The 22,905-nt window shown below is 40.2% G+C and overlaps 1 protein-coding gene across 3 annotated transcripts in view; it reads left to right on the forward strand.

Moving 5' to 3' along the window:
• Nucleotides 1-9,462: 9,462 nt before the first annotated feature.
• map4l (microtubule associated protein 4 like) overlaps nt 9,463-22,905 on the forward strand; it is a 221,665-nt gene continuing 208,222 nt past the window's right edge. For all 3 annotated transcript variants that reach the window (XM_030074008.1, XM_030074009.1, XM_030074010.1), the window contains exon 1: nt 9,463-9,581. The gene's annotated coding sequence lies outside the window, so the exon portion shown is untranslated. The remainder of the gene's footprint in view (nt 9,582-22,905) is intronic.

Below are 22,905 nucleotides of genomic sequence, written 5' to 3' on the forward strand. Positions count from 1 at the left end.
TACTTATCACTACTTCATGGCTTTAATCACAAAAAATGGTCCACAGAAGAGATTTAGCATTGCAATCTGCACTAGAAGCAAAAAGGATATCAAAACAAGCACAGTTGAAGCTTTGTTTCACTATGCAGTTACAAATCTCGGCCACTAGGTGACACTAGAGGACAGTCTTCTCCTATAAGCCCATCACTTTGTTTTCAATGTCTACATCGCTTCCATGCACCCTCACCAGCCCTGACTACAATGGTCTACAGTTAGTATCACACAATTCCTGTTTCCTTGGACTTTATAGTATTAAATAATATCTTATGCATAATTTATTATCATAATGATAATATCTCATGTGTGTTATTTGTGTGTTGTGGGTTCTATTTCCAGCGACATAGCTCTACTGCTCTGGTTCAGATTTGTCTGATTATGTGTGGTGTCCTTGAAAAAAACTCTCTTGCTCTCGCTCTCTCTCTCTCTCTCTCTCACACACACACACACACACACACACACACACACACTTTACTTTCAATAACAACAACAAACTTAATTTGCACAGCAGTTCTCAAAACAGCTGCACAGTGCCTCATAGTGATCATACAAAACACTGTAGACACTTCCTGTTTTCAGGAATTATGCTAATGAGGTGAATCCAAGTAAAAGCTGTTGTCCCTTATTGATTTCCATTATGAAACCTCCATCCAGTGTGCACATATCCAGACTAACCACAATGGGTCAGGTGCTGGATAAAAAGGCTCTGAAGGTGAAAGACAAAGAGGTTATCCGCACACTGAGTTGTTTTAAATAGAGGTTGTATTTTTCTGTCTTCGTCAGCAGTTAAAGGCAGCACACTTTGAGAACTTGAGAACAAAAAACAGGCATTACGGCTGACATATTCCCTTAAAAACAACTCATACACACAGACACACACTAGGAGGGTGGAATCGCAGAGACAATGTTCTGTTCCAGTGCCACACGTTGTTGTGTCACTGCAGCCAAACTATACGGTTGTCTTGTCTTGTGCTGTGGCACTCATGTCCCTTGGAACAAATTTGATCAGTCTCTATTGTATACAGTCTGACAGCGTCCCCAGTTATGAACAGCAAATGATAACACATCTAGCAGAGCATATGACACAGACAGCTCCATATTCAGAGAGATGGGGCTCTGGTCTTGTTTGTTTGCGATCTCACTGTCCAAGGGTGTTTCAAAGATGGAGCCTGTTATTTCTAATGCAGATGTCCTGCTGGGCCTACTGGTGGCGCTAGAGGGAAGGTCATGAAATCATTCAAATTGCCAGGTTTCAGCTTCAGGCCAACATCAGTGTCGTTGCCAAATTACATGGCTATACAAAAAAGACTTTTTGAGACATTAAGGTGCAAGATTAAAAATGTACCCAGCTGGTACAGCTACAGGGAAGGTTATGGGGTCAAAAACTGCCAGGTATCATCCATTTGGCACCTTGAATGCTGTCACCAAATTTCATGGCAATCCACCAAGTAGACTTGGAGATTTGCTGCTCTGGATCTAATTACTCACCAATCAAATGACACTGTGATGTAGAGGCCCCTGCACTCCAGGGCAAGGAGTCTCCATTATCTTCAAATGTATCCATCACCTCCTGTAACTCACTGTCACCAACATGGACAAAGGACCTATCTTTATTTACATACATACAATATGTAAATAAAATGAATATATTTGATTTACATCATACTGGGGGAGGAAATTCTATCAGGAAGACAGCAGAGCAGATGGAAACAGACAGGCAGATTTAGCAGTTCAAGGATCATATCAGTGATTTTGGCCTACAGTTTAAACCCATTTTATATCACAACAAACCATTTTACAAATCATGTTGGACTGCCAGAGATATCACAACATATAATCAAATCAAAATCCCTTGATTTTTTACTTTTATTTGAATTTTTGGCAATAATTCCTACCTTATAATGTTCTGCTTATGTGGCTAACAAACAAACTCATAATTGGCTGTGTAAAACAAACCCATCCCTGGGGACTATTTTCTGTCAGGGAGAAACATGGTAATAATGCTGTTTGTTTGCACAGCCCCATGGTTTCTAATTTATTTTCTCTCTTCTTCTTCTGTCAGTCATCTTCTGTCTGTCTTTGTCTCCCTGATGTGTTTGCCTTTTATCTGTTAAATCTCTGTCTGCTCTTCTATAAGGTTCCCGATTCCTGATTTTTGTCATTGGTCTCGGCGCTGTCGCTCATTTGTCTTGAATTCTGTGATTAGTGACCTCGTCTGTGTCTTGGACTTGGACTGTGAAATAATAAATTCTGTTTTTTTTTTTTTTTTCCAGAAGCTTGCAGCCATTCTCTGCATCAAGCTCCCCCTCTGTGCTAACCCTCTAACAAACGATTTTATTATGGTGACAGAATATTGGTGTGAAGAAAGTTTTGAAGTGCATGAAAATTAATTTTCATATTGAAGTGGAATGAATAAATATATGCACATCCATAAATATGGATAAAAGGCAGGAAAACTGTTGTCATCTGGGTAGGATTTTCCACCCCAAATGAAATATAACCACCATGTGCAAAAAGCAAAAAACTAAGTCACATACTACCATATAATTGCATTTCACTGTTTGCATTCCCTTTGCTCCCATAACCCAGACACCCCCCATGCAGCCTTGCCCCAAATCCCCCCACAGCCTCAAAACTTTCTCCTCCAGATCTCCTCTGGCCCACCTCTCCCTTCCAAAGCGATGCCTACCCACCCTACCACCGAACGTCAAAACAGTCAAACTCCCACACTGCTTTCAGCGTCTAACTTTACCCAAACTGAACCCAGCAACAAAACTGACTGACCAAATTGTCTCCCCACATCCAAAGGGTTTCCTTCAATGTTCCTCCTCCTCTCTGTTCCTGGAACAAAACCTGTTTTTCTTATTTTAAGATGGTTGTTGGCTTTGCTTGGGTTGGACAATGCTAAAGCAGTCAGACCTGCATTTGTGTGCTGCCAAAAATAATTGTATTTCTGAAGCATGCTCTTTTCCAGAATAAACACAATAAAGACCATACAATGGTTCTTGTTTCTTGTCTTTATTTTTAAACGGCTGCTGAGGTTTATGTCCGTGAAATTTGCTTAGCACATAAAGGACCGGGTTAATTTTCAGTTAAGAAATCAAATGTGGTGTGATGAGTTCTGAGGTTCTCCCATGATGGCAGCAATATAAGAGACAGCACACTTCGTTGTATTCACATGCATGTGTATGTATGTGCACATGTGTTTGTGAGAGTGCTTTTTTGCATTGGTGTGTGTGTGTGCGTTAAAGCCATGTTTTGGGCCTGACCTGACATGGTATATATCTCGTGTATTAGTGTGTCAATCCTTTTGCTAAGCTCAGGAACTGCAGGGGTTTTGGTCCTTATGTAGGTCATCAGATGGTTAAAGAGTTAATGCTGAATGCCACTAAACTGGACTGGGCTGATAAAAAAAAAAAAAAAAAAAAAATGGTTTCAACTAAAAGTGTCCTAAATCCACATGTAGGCAGAGGTATATGGGCCTACAATGTACAGAACAGACATAAATTATAACCAGAATTTTGATGTTTACACCAGAGTTGAATTAAATAAGTGTAACAACACATAGAAAAGGACTTTAACTTTGAAGTATCACAATAGCACAGACAAGTCATTCATATTAAATGGAATGCCACTGTGTCATCTTCATAAGAGGTCTCACAGATGTCACTTTCATATGTGAGTTTTTCAACTAAGATAATTTCAAAGAGAACAAATAGTTGGCTCCTTATTTGTACATGCATTGTTCTCAAAATCAGCAAAATGGCTTTTACAGCAAATGATACAGTCACCAAAAAGGAGCAGTGATCACAAGTTTACACTTGGTTTCAACACGCATTTCAGGTGATCCGAACACAAGAGGACAGGCGAGACACACTGTCGTTCACACCTTTCTTTATTGTCTCAAAAGTTTCTCAGCTGACCACTTCGGCTCAGATTTTGTAACTGCCTGCATTACTTTGTTCACTATGTCCTTGTCGGGGACGCATCAGGACGCATTAGTGTTTACACTACAAATGATATCTGGTCAAATGTGTCCCAGACCACCTTGGCAAATAGTTTGAGTTATCAGACCATGATGTGTCTTTGCGGTTGTCCACTTGTGATCTGATCACCCGTAAAACATCTTTTTGACTCACTCAACAAAAAACTTTACATTGTGAGCCTCATAAAGCTGCAAGCATTGCCATTCAGAAAACACAGTCATCCAAGGCCAACACACAAGGAGGACAAAACTTTGAGCCTTGAGGAATGGAAAAACGTTATTTAACTCCAATGAGGCATTTTACTCTTTTTTCCCTACATCCAGATGGCTTTACATGTGGAGGAAGACAAAAGAAGCCTTAAGCCTGGCTCGGTGGTTTGCACTGTGGCATCACAGCACAAAGATCCCAGGTTTGATCCATGGACCCGCTGTCCGGTTTGCATGTTTGCCTCCTGTTGGTAGTGGGGTCCTTTGGGTGCTCCAGTTTCTTCCCATTGTCCAAAGACATGCAAGTCACATGGACTGCATTGCAAAAATCTGAACAAGTAATTTAGTTTCATAAAATCTTAATATAATATAAAATATCATCTAAAATCTAAAAACAATACATTTAAAAAATGCTTGCAGGACAATACATTCCAGTCGATCTAAGTACCCTACACATCCTGTGTGTGCTGAGCTGCTACAGTTAGCCTACTGACTCAGTTAGCACTGGAAAGCTGGTTAGGCAGGTCAGCCATTCCTAAACATAAAGAGGATTTGACATACTTTTGTGTCAGGGTTATGGAATAACATATCCAGTGTTGTTGGACTTATATATAACAATGCTGTGTCACAAAGTGTGTTTACCTCTGCAATCTTGTTACCCATTATCATCAACCGGAACTGTCCCCTATTCTCTTTATGGCAGCACAGAAAACATTAATCCATGCCCATGGGTCAAGCTGGGCACTTCTGGCATCTTTTGGCGCTGCCTGGTCCTGTCTTGGTAGGACTGCATTGCATTGCATTATCGCCTGACTTGCTACTTGCCAACTAAATCCTCCTGCTCTTCTCTGCCTGATTTCTTTCTCCATATATTCAAGTTCAAGCATACAAACCTGAATTTCATCCCTAACATTAAAGGGGTATGCACAAGCCTCTTGACCGTGTACAAGAGGATTTTGCAGAGGTGGTCTTTGAAGGGCTGTACATACACACCTAGACACCCGAGACTTGGATTATACAGCATGGCGAATGTGAGCTTTTTAAATGGAACTTTTGATAGTATTTCACTGCCATGAAATGGTGCAATTAATGCCCCCGATTTTTTCCACAGAATCAGAGATGGCTGTTGTGTTTTGAAGTTTACCATGAAACCAGACTCGTACAGGGATATCTTGTGGAGCTCGTGTTTAGCTCAGATGCACAGTGCCCCTAGTGACTGCCATCACCTACAATGTGAGTGTTGCAGAGCCCTCTTGACCTCCACTGATATTAAGTGTGTAGCCAAGGAACGAGAACAAGATACTTAATTCATGGCCACGATTACTTACATGTGGGATTTAAATAAGTTACTTTGCTCCTCCAAAGTGGCTTTGCGTTTAATATTCACTGGACATTCACAGACTAACTGGTTCAACAGAGCAACAAAACGTTACCAAGTCGTGACCACAAATTATTGCAAGTATGTCGTTCCCAATGTTTCCTTGTGGCCACATATTGAGTTAGTTATCACAGGCTGGCACCAAAGGGACTCCATTGAATATAGCTCAAGTTTTGGAGTCAAATGTTTTAGCTTGGCCACACCATGGACTCCATGGTGCATCATTAAAACTGTGCCAGTGGAATTAGATAATCCCACTTGTCCTCAGTCCAGTGCAATGTTGTTTGAATATTGTTGTTTGAACATATGAATATGTTAAAGATAAATATGTGAAATAAGGCAGATCAGCCCTGTTGGACCAAGAAAATGGCACTTGATCCAAGAAAATTCTGCAACAAGTTGATTAGCATTTACATCCAAGTGAGATTATATCATCCCAATATTTTTTTTCACTTTTTTTTTTTTTTTTTTGAGAAAAAGGAGGCTTTCAGACTGAAGATTAGACTAAATAACATGTTTAGTCTAGTTTTTACAATGTAATTACATTGATTGTGATAAGTACTAATGATTTTAACCTTACATTTTTCATGAGTACTTAAGTCACATATTCTGGAGCAGACAGAATAATACACAGTATTATTATAGTAGTGTGGTGAATAATATGCCTTATAAATTTAAACAAGGGTAATACCTATTTTATGATTCTCAAAGATCACACCTCATAATTCTCAGGTTTAGACTATGTTTGAACACAAATTACAGTCATAGGTGCTACTACTACACCATGGTCTTTGTACAGGACAGGAGACGATGAGGATAAAAATAATGAAGTCATTTGTCAGTTCCACAATAAAAAGCAACCACCAAGGTATCATCTGCTTTCTACAGATATCACACTTCCCATCTGCAGCCTTTTTATGACACATTCATCCTGCTTTGCATTGAGCACAAGTGTGAACAAATAATTTTGGTCATCAGAATTCATCTGTTTCCCCTCATCTCGAGGGCTGGTGTTATTCAGGATGAGCTGCACTGTTATCACGGAGGAGCGTCTGGTAAACGACAGAAAAAAATGAGTGTTTAATGTAATTAGATTCAGAGGGCAGCATAGTGAATCAGACCCCTTTACGTTCGCATCAGCATCCTGCAGAAACTTTGTATCTCCAAACAAGTCAGTTTTACAGGAAGGGAGAAAACCTGCAGAATGCTCTATGGGTATCTGTATAGTTTGCATGTTTAAAAATAGACAAAATTCTGTTGGTTAGAGCCAACAAAACAAGATAAACTGTATATTGGAAATGGTTTGCCAAAAGGAAAATAGCACTGAAATAGAATTGTCTGCAGGATAGTAAGATGAGTAACTTTGCTCAAATTCTTTGCCACATCTTTCTCGTTTTAATGAGTAAGACAAGACAGACAAAGAGAGCGGATTCATGAAGGAGGAACCAGTGAGGAGCGTTGGAGAGTTGCAGAGGACGGAGAACGAGGGAAGGGACAGGTGACAGACTGAGTGTGGGTAACAGGAGAATGAAGATGCTAGAGGATAGAGAGAGAAAGCGAAAGGGAGGGAGTGGGAGAGAGAGCGATGATGGTGACGGCGGGATAATGACATAACATTCTGGCAGGCCAGGAGGGAGGGAGGGAGCTGAAGAAGGCTTGATGGATGGATAATTACGGGAGAAAAGAAGATCACATGGCAAAGGCACAGTCTGTGAGTGGAGACAAACCTCCTGAAGCTCCTCCTCTACCTCCTGTGTGCACGCTCACACACACCAAACACAAACTTGATAAACATGATGAAGCTCAAACCAGGCAGAGAGCCTAGTCTTTTTTTTGCTAATTTTCTGGTTGTTTTCTTGTAGTTTACTATTTTTTAATAATATTTGGGTAAATTTTATATATTTTTCTTGGAATTATTTTTTCTGTCTTCCTTTTCTTGATTAAAAAAAAGCTACCTGTTCTATCATGAATTATTTGTTTTCCTCCTGGTTGGCCTCATGGTTTAATTCACTTGGGGATGCAGAATGACTCACAGGAAAGTTTGCTTTTAAATGTCAGACTGACTTTGTGAGCCAACACCAACGTAAGCAAGATAGGTTTAACTTGGTACATCATTTCAATTATACTTATATTTATTTGATGCATCAGTAAAATTGGAGTTAATAATTTTGATAATGCAAAAGTTGAAGTCAACTGCTTGATTAATTATCCAAGTGCACTCTCTGAACAATTAGTTATATCTTCTCTTATTTGTCAGTGACATATCCATGAACATAAATGTATGGATGTATGGATGCCCTCTATGTGAGTGTGCCCTCTCCGATGTAGTGATGTGATGTTTGAGAGATTATAAGACAAACCACCAAATCAAATGGGAGCCGTAATCCCAGTTAATCCTATAGAAACCTCTGCCTTTCAACCAGCCAGTCAGCCACTAACTCATCCAGTCAGTCAATCAGTCAAACAACTCTTCAGCCTCTGAGCCAGTAATTCAATAAGCCAGTCAGTAAATAGGTAGTCAATCAGACAGTCAGTCAGTCAGTCAGCCGGGCCATTAAGGACTTGGCAGCCAAGAATCAGATGTGTTCACATGTTCTCGTATTTCTCTCCTCACCTACACATAAAAACTGGAGCAAATTTATCTTTATATTTAATATGGAAAGATGGGTTCATTTTTCCACCTTCAATAACTTATACAAATAATAATAATAATAATAATAAACACATCAGTGAATATATCTGCAATCGCTGGCAGAAAAAGAACAATTAACAGTTTCAGTATCTGAGAAAATGGATCCGCAGAACAGCTATTATCCAGTATCATGTTGACTTCACTGCAGTGACTCATCACACCACAAGTCTTGGTCTTTTCCGGTATTTCCCAGAAGTACAGCAAGCAAGCTGAGGGACAGTAAAAGATAAATTACAACACTTCATCACAAAATTGCTGGAAAGCACAGAATATCATATATAGCTTATAGGTATCTTATCAGTGTAAGAGAATCTGAGAGTGTGTCATTCCTTTATAAGGACCATCTCAGTGATTTTGAACATCTGTCGTACAGTTTGCCCACATTTACATTACACTTGTACCAGTTTGCAAGTCATACTCACAACATACAGGATAATCAAAATTCCTCCGTTTTTAAAGTTGAATTTTTGGTTGAAACATCCACTTTATAATGTTCTGCTTCTGTGGCTAACATAGTCATCGGCATTCATAAACCACAGACCTGATAACCAGCTGTGAAAAGCAAACGTTTCCCCAGGAACTATTTTCTGTCAGAGGGATCGTTTCACTCTGCCCAATCCAAGTCATCAAAACACAACAGTGCTGCTGCTTTTAGGAAAATTAATGTGGACGACTTTATTATGGTGATGGAACACTTGTGTGAAGAAAGTCTGAAGTCTCTGAAAGTGCGTTTTCTTTTCGTAGAGGAATGAATGGAAACCAATGGTTGAATAAAAGGGAGTTAGCAGAAACGTGAAGTTTATACGTTTTGTAGATATTACCCTAACCATGAAAAATCATCGGAATGGTCCTTTAAACCCCAACTAGCCAGGACACAGATGCCCCTGTTTCTGAGATGAGTGACTAAAGTAAACACAGAGGAATTTCCCCAACTCTTCGTGGAAACCCTTCAGCCTCTTCTGTCATATTAACACCACGATGGGTAGCTCATCCTCTAAACACCATATTTCCGACGGCACTTGAACGCCGCAGCAGCGCTGGCTCCTGCAGCTTCATCTGGCCCTTTTCGAAGGATGGAACCAGGAAACCGGCTTTTTTCTCCCCGCTCTCTGATTGGCTGAGCGCGGAGGAGAGGGGGCGTGGCCTGCGTCTGAGTCCTGGCACCAGTCTGCTCTGCAAGCAGCGAAAGGTGGGGAGATTTTCACCATCACACACACTATCTCTCACACACACACATACACACTCAACACTTAACGGCGAGATAAACGGGACACATCTAAACGGTGAGTAGAGCACTGCACGGTTTATGGCGGATTTATGATGTGACAGCGCCTCGGCCATCCTTGTGTGTTGTTTTGTCGGGCTGCGCCCTTCTCTCATGTATTTATACTGGGATGGCAAATATTGATGAAAAGCATTCTTTTATTTATAGATTTTTAATGCCTCTTATAGACATCCAGGCCTTCAACACCGTCGCGCTGATATAGAGCTAAATTAAGCTCACTATAATATGGGGGATTTACAATGTGACATTGTTAAGAACGGTGTTTCCCATCCACAATGATAAGGGATAGTGGGCGTGTAGGGGGATCTCTCTCTCTCTCTCTCTCTCTCTCTCTCTCTCTCTCTCTCTCTCTCTCTCTCTCTCTCTCTCTCTCATGCAGAGGTTCGTCTCTCTTTGTTATGATGGTGCCGCAGTCGGGATGGTGTACACCCTCTCAGCGGCAGATCACTATAATGTCCCCGTAATATTTTCAATAATAATCCTACCGGGACCTTCAGTGCGTCTGTGCTGCGGCCATGTCGCATTTACTACTGTTTTTAATTTTAATCTCTCATGGCATCACTATAATGTCCCTCTAATATCCTTGTAGCAAATGAAAGCACAAATGGTTGCTTTGCGATATTTTCATAATAATAACAACATGAACTATAACATTTTTCATATATTTTTTTTTCCATAATTGCACTGGACAGGTGCATCTCCCAGTCGTGCAAGGCCTCGTTATGTAAAGGGTTTTTCCCATCTTGTCAATCCTATAGGCCAGGTTTAGGATAATTCTGTGATGTTCTATAGGGACTAAAGATGTGTTATACAATACGCCCCCCCACCCCCACCCCACCTCCCTTCCAGTATCCCCCCCACCCCTCCATACACACACACACACACACACACTCTGCATCCTCTGCCTCTATCTCTGTGAGGATTAGTACACATTGTTCTATCTGTGCTCATCTCTCTCTCTCTATTTCTCTTTTTTCCCCCTCTGTTTTCTAATCTATGGCAATTTGGAGCATGTGTTGACTATTTAGTGCCACCGGTCAACCGTAAGTCCCGAGGAATTTCACAGTGATTTTTCATCAAGTTGCTCTGGTTATTTGTGCTTATGATGGACTGAATGTCCGGCTGGGCCTACCTGTCTGTCTGCATCTGTCTGATTCTCTCAGTCAGATGTCAGGCTGTATTTAGTCCAGACATCTGTTTTGTTTTTGTTTGTTTGTTTTTTTTCTTCCATTTTTGCTTTTGGACATCACCGCTTGTGTCCACTGTAGGTCATGAGTGTTGTGGTATCTCACTGACAAATATGAAAAAAAGCACCGAGGCGGCTTTAACATGTCGGTGGACAGACACGTGGATCCAAAGATGAAAGATGTAAAGAATTTGGATTTACGTTTAAAGCAATGAACATACTTGCCTTACAATGTGTGCAACTGTACAATAGGCTTCATTTCCTTGATCACAACATAAACAAGTCAACAAGGGCTGAAACAAGACAGTACAATTAGTTTTTCTTTTTTCAATTTCTGCAGTATTCAGGAATCTTCCCTAAGGCATGCAACTTCCGACCAAAGAACTGCGGCTTACAGAACCGAGCGTTTTGAAGGATTCTTCAAGCTGTCACATTAATTGTGACACCTCTGTGTAGTTATTGTAAACAAATGAGACCATGCTGGAGACAAGTGGAGGCATCCGTCTCACTCCTGTGGTATTGTTAGCCACATTTCCTATAACCCTGTTGCTTCCTGTTGTGAGAGCAGGATCTTTTTTTTCTTCTGTCAAATGTTTTCTCTCTGGCTTCCCTGAAGATAACCATGTTAGAAGTGATTTTCCCATCAGCCTTTTACTTCTTCTATCATCTTCCATCGCCAGAAACTGTGAAAGCTTTAAGTTGTTCGCTCCATAGAACAGCGCTCTCTTCCTGTTTTGTGCCATAAAGCAATCCGAGCTGGAGGCCCACAATGTAAAATACAATGCTGAGGCCAATAGGTTTCTTGGTATTGTACTTGTTTGTTTACAGTTATCATTTTAATTTCTCGAAATTAATATGGTAATGATTTGTTGGTGTTAAAAGCCACAGATTGCACCTTTAACAAGACAGGTGCAGAGAGAGTTTCTCCTAGGAAAACGGAGCGGTTCTGCAGTCCTGCGGGAGCTTACTGCAAAGCTGAGATTGTGGTTAGTCAGCAAAATTCAGGTTTAATTTGGATTCTCTGATGCCACAAAGGTGGTGCACTTTTCAGTCTGATATATGACCACATAACTTGGTAACATGGGAACTGCAGATCAGGTTATGATCAGGCTCTGGGATCCAAATTTAGTAAAAAAAAAAAAAATACTGCCCTCTTGCAAAAAGGTCTTCATATGTCGGTTGCACTGCAGCTCATTATGACCCAGAGGTTCATTTTAAAGTTAAGTGACCTCTGGATCGTATTAGAGACGCTGCTGTGGGCCGTGTCAGAGGGTTGGAACAAACAACTTATGTGGTTGTATAGGTTGGAGGACTTGTGAAAAAAAAACAGACAAAAAAAATCTCAAATGGCATCACCACACCTACAGGATTCCTTTTAAAGCAGATAGGAAGAAAAACATTGCATTCAAACAAATAGCAGTAATAATAATTAAAAAAAAAAAAAAGACTCAGAGAGGAATCCATTATATTAATAGACAGACGGGCAAAGCAACTTTATTTTCCGAGGGGAATAATTATACCGGAGAGATATTTTTTAAAAATCAGTGATATCAGTAATGTTTGCCGTATTTCCAAGATGATCTCTATAATTCCATGTATTTTATAAGAGTTGCATTTCGTGTAATACACATAATAATGAATGAAATTTATAGTTGCATAATAAATGCACGGAAGTTCTTCCCGAAAGCGAATGATGCAACAGATTACAACCATATTCCCATCAGCTCAGCTCTGGGGAACATGAGGCCAATGCGTGAACAGAAGATCTTACTGCCTTCATGTGTGTTACTGAAAGCCCACTGCTTTTATTGTTTGGTTATTTTCTGCTTTATTTTTAATGTGTTTTGTTGTTGTAGCTATGTGCTTACATTTGCTTTTTCTATGCTGAATCATATAACTTGCATTGACATAATTCCCACACCTGGGATCTATGGATTCATCTTATGTTTAATACGCTGCGTCCATGCTGCATGTGATTGGCTGTTTGTTACAAACGCCAACCTGTGTGATCATGCTCATAGCTTGGTTGGTAAATCCTAGGTTGACAGAGTCAGCTGATAGCCACGCACATGAACCAGCTGGAGCTGACATGAGTAAAAGTATCAGTAGGGCTGGGCACCCAGGGCAAAATCAAATATCGGCAAATTTTTCACCAAATCCCTCGATATCAATATTGTGATGATGACTGTTGACCAAGCAGGTAGCTAAGCTAGAGCAGTTTAGTCAGAAAACCCCATCTTTTTAGTGTAATACAGTTTTTATTATGCCATATTGCAATGTTACAATATCCAAAATCTAAGGTGATATCTAGTCTTATATCACAGTATAGAGATAATATTGGTACATTACTACCATAAATTATTGTTACTAATAAAATGTTGGCAAATACGAAGTGGTAACATCTGAACATATTTTTTTGTAGAAAGTATGTATATGTTTATGTATGTAGAGTATAACATTCATTCTGCTGCTTTGCATGTTGTCACCGTGCAGCTTTCTTTTGGCATATTTGTTGGGACAAATTTGAGTGTTGTTTTTGATTGGTTCCTTTGTTTGAATTTGCCCCGCCTCTCATCTGCCAATCAAATCAATGCACATTGCTCTAAGCAGGCTGAGTCTGCCCACGCAGCATGCCTGCGACCAGCTGCCCACGTCAAGGAGTTTGTTGTTTGTGATTTGCATACTTGTGATTTGATTTGGTGGTTGTGCTTAAAAATCAAACCATTATGACTTTAATTCAAGCTGTGTTGAAGAACTTTTAATAAAAGTTAGAGTTGAGTTCTGTTGTGGGGTTTTGGCTGCCTGGTTTAAATGGATGTTTTTGAGACTCCTCAGCTTTATTGCCCAGTTCAACACATTGGTTAGTAAAAGGACCAAAAAGTAATCAAATGGAACAAGTTTTATTACTTTGATGAAGTAATTAAAATAGTTACATTACTTATTACATGTTTAACAGGGTGACTAGTAATCTGTTTCAAAAGTAACCTTCCCAACACTGCGTCTTGCTCAGACCACAGGCCTGCAGGTTTGGGGAGGAAGTTTCCTTGGAAGCCAATCATAGATAGAAATAAAAAATAGAAAAACCGACAGATGATGATAGCTAGAAGCACGCACATAGATGGATTATCAGAGCTGCTCTAATGCATAGCAGTTGAGCTGATGATGCTGTGATGTCCACTCTGGGGAACGGTGGGATTACATGCAATCCCTCTCAGATTACCAGCCAAGCAGGCAGCAAGTCAGTCGACCATTTTGCGGTCCATCCATACAGGTATAGTCAATATTGTCAGCCATTTAGATACAGTTAGGTAGTCGACAAGTCACTCTGCCAACCAGTAAAACAGTCAGTCAAGTCGACCCAATGATCCAGCCCGCCAATGAGTCAACATGTCAGAGGCAGCTGACTAATGTGTAAGCCATTTTGCAAGATTATAGTGCTAGTAAAGCTGATGTGAAGACATGATTTGTGTGCTAATGAGGTACTTCTGCAGGAAATTTGTAAGCCTCCCTGTCATGAAATAATCAAATTTATCCAGTCAACAAGCCAGTCAAGCCAGCCTGAGGCCTCCAAGTGTAAATTTAGTTTGGAGACACCGGTGATGTAGCCCTGCAGGAGCCATCAGCCCTAATAGCCCCAGTATCAGCTTGTACAACTTAATATTGCGGGACACCTAGGGGTCAAAACAACACAGAGTTATCGCTCAGATTCACGGCCCCAGCGTCACCCAAGCCTGATATCCAGGATCTTGATGGCTCTGTCACCCTCCACTCATCAAGATCTTCCTGGTTTAAGGGTGGATATTTGGGCTGATGGGAATTTGATCATCATCTCTGATAAGAGGTCTCTACTTTTTACCCCGGACTATTTTCATGGTCTTTCTGCTTTATTACGTGGTGTGGCGTACAGTAAAGAAAAGAAGAGGAGATGACATGTAAACAGGGAGCAGTTTTATAGATGTAAGATTATGAACTAAGGTTTTATTTATCTAAAACCCCCTGATTATAGAAAGCATCCAAATTTTAACTTCAGGTTTGAGAGAATATGAAAGGGATTGCAATGGTTTACTGCTCCATCATTGAACTAAACCTGAATACACTTCCCTCCAGTGTCAATTAGAAATTCATTTGGCCATGTATTGCGCATTTTTGGTGCATTAACTTAGATCATTTTACTTGGACAACCAATATAAACAAATCTTGTAAGGCCAAGATGCACTGGAAGCAATAACAGTCGTGACTGAGTTGCTTAATTTGACTTTTCATTTAATGTTTCCATAGCAACATTGCCAGAGAAGGATTTGTATCAGCAGCAGGACTGGAACCTGCATTTCACTGCTGGAACGTCCCGTTACACCTCACTTCAACTGGAGTCCCGTCAATGAATGAATCAAAACATAAACAAAGTGGGTAGTGGGACAATAGTATTTCAGAGCGTCACAGCGTATGTCTACACACTGGAGCTTCAGCAGGAGAGCTTTAGTAAAGGCAGGCTATGTAGTTTCTTTACTGATGAAGAGGATGCGTTTTAGGAAGGTCTGAGGTCTGATAACTAATGGTATTGAGGCGACACTTTCATATGTCTCTTCAATCCAGTCTTGTAATATCCTGTGTCCATAAAACACAGAAAAAATGAGCAAAATGCTCTTATATTTTGGGTTGTAATGGGGTAAAAGACTTGTGCTAAACTCATGAGGCGTGTTTAAGATAAATTCTAACCTTCATTCATCATCTTTTACTAAATCATAACAAAGTGGCTTGCCCTCCCCTTTGAAACTGTATATACTACTGTTAAAGATGCACTTCACCCAAACATACTTGGACAATTATGCCTAGAATTGAATAGCTCTTTCCTGAAGTCCTGCCCACTTTGTGTCACACTTATGAATATGAATATGAATATGCTTTACTGAGACAATAACAGGATAGGGGTTTTAAGGCCACATATTTGTTCAGTTCCTGGGCTAGCACAACCGTAGAACTGAATGGAAAGACCTGTCTAATATATTTGACATTTTAACCATTACTAAAATGACATGAAATGTCATGGGAAGATATGCTATAAGGTGTACCTTCAGGGGTAGAACAATAACAGACATCTTGAATTATTATGAAGCTAAAATGTAAGTGCGGAAATATGACAACATCGAATACTGACATCAATTTACATCGGTTAGTTGGCTGTGACTTGTGAGGTTTTGAAAAAATGCAGGAAATTAGTTTTCTAAAACCGCCACCACATCCCACCACACACACACACACTCCAGCCTTTCAGGCCATGGCTACGTGCCTGGATGCAAGCCTAAACTTCCAAGTAACAGCATATTCCACTGATGTGCACATTCTCCTTAGAAGCAGTTATCAAAAAGTAAAAGCAATTAATTGAGTTTACATTAGGTTTTGAGAGCCTCATTGAATTACCTCTACTAATCTATAATGGATAACATTTTGAAAGGAGCCCTCTTATTCCTGACTGAGAATAAAATATGGAGCCGGGAGGAAACAACAAAGGTCTTTCTCTCCTGCTGAGAGAGGGGGCTGAGATTCAGATCAGACCTGACATCATATGCTACAGTAGAGTGAGGGAGGATGGGACGACTGCAGTGTCACCCTGTGTGTGTGTGTGTGTGTGTGTGTGTGTGTGTGTGCGAGCATTGTGTTTACATGTCTATGACTGCATATGGAGCCTTGTGGCTTGTACATGTTGCAGCTGTGTGTACCCTAAACCTGTGTGTTTGTGTGTGTTGCGGATTTCTGTGCAAATGTCTGCGTTTGTGTTGTGGTCTGTGCTTGGGTGTGTGTTGAACTGACAGGGAAAATAAGTAAATTAATGCAAGTACTGCACTTAGGTATACCTATGACATTGGATATATCTACAGTATTAAAATACTTTTTACAAGGTAATGCATTAATAATTTAACACTCTGAAAGGAACCATTCTTCATAATGACTACTTTCACTTTTCATTTTTAAGTTAATTTCACTGCTTATGCCTATATATTTTGAATGTAAGAATATATTGAATATATTGAATTGAATATAAGTTTGAACGCAGGACTGACTTGCAGACGTACTTTTATGGAATATTTCTCCATAATGGAATTGCTGCATTTTTCTTAAGTAAAGCATTCGTATGCTGACTTGAGTGAGGAGGACAAGTGTCCTGTCATCTTCCTCAGCAAAACCAGACCTCAGACCGCTTTGTCATCTTCATCACGCTCCTTTCCCACGTAACTTCCAGTGCTGGGGGCTTCTGTGATTGGTGATGCAGTGAGTGCATCAAACAGCTGAGGGGAGACAACAAAGGCGTTTCTCTCCTGCTGAGAGAAAAGGCTGAGATTCAGATCAGACCTGACATCATATGGTACAGTAGAGTGAGGGAGGAGGATCATGGGAAAACTGCAGAATGTCAGGGGTCAGTTGATCAAAGCACATGTTTACAAAGTGGCTTATTGAATATGCTTTGTTAACAGTTTAACTTGCAAGTATTTTTCGACTTATGTATTCTAGGACTTGATATGGTGATATGACACTAGATGATGTTTTATGTATTGTTGTATGCATTGATGTATTGTTTATTATATACTGTTCTAGATTTTGTATTATTTGCCTCTACCCATTTGATCATCACATCCATGTTGCTAATCATTGTCAAGAAAAAATTTTATGTGTAAATATCTTATGAAAACACCAGTGATCAGCTCTACAATATCATGACAATATCGCTATCGAGTTAGTCAAAGAAATTGTGATATTTGATTTTGTCCGTGTGGCCCAGCCCTACTATTTGACTTTGCTACCTTTTAAAACTACGCTACAGGTAAGACTTTTATGTGGAGATATATCCATTTTATCTGCCTATATCATAAGATCATGTAAGACAATATTCCCATGTCAGATCTGCAAAGCACATGAAAGCAATGCTATTTTTAGCTAACAGGCTTAGGTTTCTTTGCTTCACCGTGTTACTGAAGGTTTTATCAGATCACATTTCTTGCAGCTGAGAGTTGCACATGTGCAGCGCTGATCCATCAGGAGCTACAGATCAGGTAGTGACAGGCCCTATTCAACAGCAGCCATTTTGATATGAAATAGCAGGGTAAACTCAGGTGTTTAATAACATTAGTTAAGGTTCTGTTTCATTAAATGCAGAGCCTTTCTGGTGAGCCAGCATGAACGACACCAGGACCCCGACTCTGTTAATGAGGGCTCTGCTGCTAAATGGAAAAAAAACCCTCATTATTGTCACAGTAACACCTGTGTTTACCCTGCTATTCATGTTAAAATGGCTGCTGTGAAAAACATCCATTGTAAATTGGCTGATTGTAACCTTGTTGAGAGCATCACCATTATGTCTAACATGTTTGCTTTGTATGAGTCATTCCTGGGCCAGTCTTGAGGTCCCTCTGCTCTGTGAGAACAGCCATGAATCAAATCTGAAGACAGCCGGTGACAGATGAGCGTGAAAGATGGAAAGAGCAGCAAATGCGAGAAGAATAATCCCTCCCTCTCTGTGTTTGTTACATGCTGTAGTGTGAGAATTTGTTCTTCGCTAAGACTCTAGCTGGTCATCAAGTGTGTGAGGACCAGTAGGAAGACCAGGAGGAAGAGGAAAACATTTTCTTTCTGGCTCATTTGCTTTCTCTTCCTCTCTGTCTTTGGCTGGCTCTGGTGAATTTTCTTACTCCAGTTCATCATTTCTCTGCATTTGGGATTTTCTCGACCATCTCTAATTGTGGAATCACTCTGTCTGTCTGTCTCCTTCTCTCTTTCTCTCTCTCACTCCCTCACACACACATACGCACATGCACACACACACACGCTTAAACATGCACACGCAGTTAGTCACTGAGCCAACTGAATTAGCTGACTGTCTGCACATACTGACACATGTGCATGTGTGTGTGCGTGTATTCCTGTATGTGTGTGCAAGTGTGTGTGCGGGAATGGGTGGGTGGGTGGGTGGGGCTGCATATGTGTATGCATGTCCTCCTGTGTGTGTTCGTGCGTGCATGCGTGCATGCGTGCGTGCGTGCGTGCGTGCGTGCGTGTTGAGATAGGTTGACACAGTATGCTGTCAGCAGTAACCTGAACTGCTGCTCATCAAGCAGGAGACAGACAGAGAAAGGGAGAGGGAGAGAGAGACAGACTGTGTGTGTGTGTGTGTGTCTCTGTCTGTGTCTGTGTGTCTGTGAGTGTGTGTCAGAGCTGGTGCCCATCAAGAAGGAGACAGCTCAGAGCTGCTGAGTCACCATGGCGACTGGCCGGGCAGCCATAACTGGATTTTGTTAACACGTTGGAGACCACGAAGCTTAAAAAATTTAAATATTCTTTGATTTTATGTGATTCCATCAAGCTTTTATAAGAATGACAAGTAAAATGATTTAGGAATAAGCATTCATACACTGTGAAAAAAAAAATCTTACTATTTCTGGAAAAGAAACAAAAACCAAAACATTCATCTTGTCACTCAGACCAGTTTTTCATAAATCATGGATTTGGCAATACATTTCCATGGCATTATTTCCCTTTGATCCCTAAAATCTGAGACAGCAATGAAATGGAAATGCCACTTTTCATGCCACCACCAATAAATTGTGTAAATCTTTCTTGAAATGATCCAATCTGACATCATCTCTCCTATTGCAATCTTCTCTTGGCTGTTGCATTTTTCAGGGATTAGTTAGTTTATTTAGTTGTTTTTGTGGCAGCGAGGAGACAGGAGATGGAGAAGGAGAAGAGCAACAGTAGGATGCTCAAACAAGTCATGATTAAAAAACCACAGACACTCATAGATTTACCATTAAATTTCATTCTTCTCTGTTGGCACTGAAACTAAATTACTGATTTATCTTGTGTTTGTGTTGAACTCATGTGATGTCAGCTCTGTCGGATGATCAGCACTCGAAGCTGCGTTAATTTTTGCACTTTGGTGGCCCCCAAATGGCAGCAAGAGGTAAATGTTGAAAATGAAGTCTTCTAATCATGTCCTCTTCATTTACAGTGGGGACGCTCTCTGTTGCAGCTCCACTTTGTGTAGTTGATTAGACAGCTGGATTTTTACATGAAAACGGTCTCATTAGGCTTTAACTGTCACTAACTCTTAGAGAAAATGCATACATGCACACATTCTCTGACACACACACACACACACACACACACGTCGAGGCCTGTACTGCATTTCCAGCACCATAAATAGAGCACTCAGCACATACGCTTAAAGCTGCAGTGCAGTTCATTTTTAGAGGTGAACGGTTACTGTAGGTGCTCTAGAAGAACAGGAAGGTCCAAAGCTCTTCAAAAGTCAAGTTAAAAAGCCTTTAATATATTGGCTAGTTCAATGAACCACAAAAAAAAAAAAAAAAAAATGAAAGCCTTCAACACTTTTCAGCTTGAGTCTTCATCAGGGATCTACCTTTGATTTTTAATAGCTACATTTGGACTTGTTTATATTTCTGAGATATCATCTTTTTTTTACATCTTCAGCCAACAGATCAGTTAAAAATTAGCCTTTATTAGAGATGCTGGCAGAAAAAATCAATCACCTTGTTTTGCATCACTGTATGTCAGTGTTTTGTTTTTGTTTTTGTTTTTTTCATAATTTCATTTTTCATTGACATGCTGAATGAATGGAAGATATATCAAAAAATGAAGTTATGTGCATCTTATCATGCAATTGTATTCAGAAAATTGCAATAGGTTACTTAAATGGTTAAAAAAAAAAAAAAAAAAAGCCCCTGATCATGCAGCTGTGTGAAGTCCAGTGGCTGTGTCTCACATCCATAAATCATGTGTATATATATATTGAGAGGGAGAGAAAGGTAGGGTGACATTTTTTATCCATTAGTTACAGTGTTTAGTTCCCAAAGCTCCCCACTCAGCTGGACCAAGGCTCCTTTCAACATTTATTTTTAATTGTATGACTTTACTCACTTTAACAACAACAGTTATTAGTTTGGTAACTTTAGGTCACGTAAGCTTTGCCCTCAGGTGGTTACAGAGTTCAGTCTGCAGAGAAACACATCTCAAGTGTTTCTTCCTCCGTTGCTTTGTCTTTAATATCCTCAGAGTTAATTGGTGTTTTTCTGAGCAAAACATGTTGCCCTCAATCAGTAATTGCATTTGACTCACTTGCATCCATCAGTGGTTTGTTTTTTAAGCACAGTATGGAACATAACAATTGTTTTGGAGAGGCGTGTGTGTCACAATTCCAAAAACAACTATACTAGTGAAAAAGAGCACATATTTACTGAATATTTCATTAAATATTACTTTTTAAATATAGCCTTTTTTTTCTGGGGACTGGCCAGACATTATTGACCCACCATCACCTCTCAAAACAAAAGTGCATCCTAATGGCAGTGTGTTGTGGTGGTGCCAATCCTCTAGTCACGCAAAGTGTGAGCTGAACGATGGACCACGACTAAACCAGATCCTGAACGATCACCCTGCCCACTTCATCCTGCGTCTCCCTCTTGATGGGACTGAGACCTGTGTTGAATGACACGGCACAAACACACTTGCCATGCACGATTCTGTCACCCTCACCCTCCTGCTCTGCCTGTTTCTGTCTCTCTGTGCCTTTCTAAGTCTTGAACCGTTTGTGAACTCTACATCGGGCTCAACAATGAAGTCGAAAGTCGCGCTGTTAGCCACTCACTGTCCTCCGATGAATGCGGAGCTGCTGCAAAACCTGAAAGAGCTGCTAAAGCAGTAATTTGCTGCACTCCACTCTGTCAGGACACCAGGGCGGTTACACATTAATTTATCATGATTCTACCGAGATGAAAATGTCACCGTCGCTTTAAATAATAATATTGATTCTCCTGATCTAACCCAACATGCTCGCCTACATTTTAAGTGTCACTAATGCTGAGTAAATAAATTGTAGCAATATGAAAACGAGTTTATACCTGCTGGTCCAGCTGCATTGACTCATACACAGTCTTCAAGGTTTGATTGCAGATGAATCAGGGTCTTGCGGTTTTGAATGCAGACCATTGCTTATTGTGTTTTTATCTTAAAACCCTTAAAATCTTAAGGGTCGTCATTGCTGTTACATCGTTACCACAGACAAAGATATTGCACTCTGACCCAAAGTATTTCCCTTTTACAGCAGTGCATTGACCTCAGGGATGGAACACAGTGCTGTGCTTTCCTCTGGTGGGATGCTATTGCCTTCTAGTTTTGCATCTCTGAATAAATCAGGTTTACATATGTTTTATTTTGGATTAGATGTGGATTTAGTATTGTATTTATTTACAAAACATACACACAAACACACAAATTTTTGGCATTTTTTATTTGTTGACAAAAATGTCATAGTTTCTGTCAGCAAAGGTTCATTTTGTTCATTCAAGGTTCATCCAAGTGTTGTTGACAACTAGTTTTAGTTGAGAAAAATAACACTGATGGAGCGGACGACCTTCAGGTCACAAGACTTTTCTTCTCATGTTGGGCATCCACTTGTTCTAGTGAACAAACAGTAATCTCATCTCCTGACTGAAGCCAATAACCTGCTCATATTACAACTGTAAAACCATCCCAGCTGACCAAAGGTCCTCACACATCTTAGCAACTGGACCTGCTCACAGAGAAGGAGGCTCAGTGTTTCATAAACTCCTCTCTCAACACCCACAATCACTCCCTGTCTTGTTTATTGTGCGCTGTCATGTGAGAAAAACTGTAAAAGTTATATGGTAGTCAGTCCACATTTACTCATTTGCATGCAGTGGTGTTATGCTGGCATCTTATTTGATAACTGTGGGACTGTCTCAGATGTCAAAGCTTTGTGTTTGAAGGTATGTTGATGGAAAATGAGATCAAATTAATGGGATCATTTGTTGAATTCCATGCCTTTTTTTATACATGATGCTGATTTTTCACTTGAAATGTAGTGTGTACTCATGTTTATATGGTGGAGAGGAAGCCCACCTAAAACTGTTTGCCGTGTAAAGAATTGGTCACACACCTTCTTAGGCCGGCAAATGTCTTCGGTCTTCGGTGTATAAATGTAAATGATTTTCACATGATAAATGTTGTCAGTCGAAATAAGGCATGGGAGAAGAAGGTGTGCAATGCATGCTGGGTAGTGAAGTATTTTCAGTAATGACATGTACGGCCAGTTTATATCATTTTT

This window comes from Myripristis murdjan, chromosome 17 (assembly GCF_902150065.1).
Source record: "Myripristis murdjan chromosome 17, fMyrMur1.1, whole genome shotgun sequence".
NCBI lineage: Eukaryota > Metazoa > Chordata > Actinopteri > Holocentriformes > Holocentridae > Myripristis > Myripristis murdjan.